Source organism: Colobus angolensis, unplaced genomic scaffold (assembly GCF_000951035.1).
Source record: "Colobus angolensis palliatus isolate OR3802 unplaced genomic scaffold, Cang.pa_1.0 Scaffold39, whole genome shotgun sequence".
Lineage (NCBI taxonomy): Eukaryota > Metazoa > Chordata > Mammalia > Primates > Cercopithecidae > Colobus > Colobus angolensis.
The window spans coordinates 4,684,435-4,685,631 of record NW_012117265.1 but is presented as its reverse complement, the minus strand read 5'-3'; positions in this window follow the sequence as shown (position 1 = coordinate 4,685,631).

The window sequence follows — 1,197 nt, the reverse complement described above, 5'->3', positions numbered from 1 at the left end:
GGGGTTTCACCATGTTGGCCAGGCCGGTCTAGAACTTCTGGTATCAGGTGACCCACTCGCCTTGGTCTCCCAAAGTGCTGGGATTACAGGCGTGAGGCACCGCACCCGGCTTCTCTCCCTGTTCTTGTCTCAGCTTCAGCCATCCCTGTGTTCCCAGTTCAGGGAGCACGGCAGCCTCTCTCCTGCTGCAGGGGCTTTCCTTGCGCAGCTTCCTTGACAGGCAGTGCTCTCTTGGCCATATCCCTGTCCCCTCACTCCAGTCAAGCCCTATGACTAGCTATGTCTGACCCCAACTTGGAGATGGAGCAGCAATTCCCTTTTTTAGGGGCCCCAAGTGGGAAAATAAAGGAAAATCTTGAAGTTCCTTTAAGGGAAATTCCAGGCATCCAGCTAGCCCCAAAAGTAAATAAGGAACTTGTTAAACAAGAAGGTAACAGTAACCTAAACCAACAGCCAAAGAAGTTAAGGTTCCAGAGATGCTTGCTTTCCCCATGGAAACTAAAGATAACGCCTTAACATGCGTCCCTGAGTTGCCTTTCAGAGGCTGGGACTCCCACTGAGGACTCCCACCAAATGGAGCTGCTGGCTCAGAGACCCCAGAGGAGGGGCACGTGAAGGCTGAGCTTCAGCGTCCTTTGGGCTAAGTTGCTTGCTGAGGGGCTTGGAGAAACTCACTTCCCTCAGCCCGTTCACATTTTCCTACTGACTCTAAATTTTTAAACAAAGCTTCTTTTCCTTAACCAATTACAAATCAGAAAATCTTTGAATCTACCTGTAACCCGTATGCTCCTGCTTCAAGACATCCTTGCCCTATTAGGTCTAAACCAGCGTCTAACCTCCATGTATAGATTTATGATTTTGCCTATAGCTTCTGCTTTTTCTGTAATTTACCGCTGCCTTCAGAAATCCTTGCCTAGCCGGGCGCGGTGGCTCACGCCTGTAATCCCAGCACTTCGGGAGGCCTAGGCGGGCGGATCACCTGAGGTCAGGAGTTTGAGGCCAACCTGGCTAACATGGTGAAACTCTGTCTCTACTAAAAATACAAAAAATGTGCCGGGTGTGGTGGTACGTGCCTGTAATCCCAGGGACTCGGGAGGCTAAGGCAGAAAAATCACTTGAACCTGGGAGGTGGAGGTTGTAGTGAGCTGAGACAGTACCATTGTACTCCAGCCTGGGCGACCAAGTGAGATTCTGATT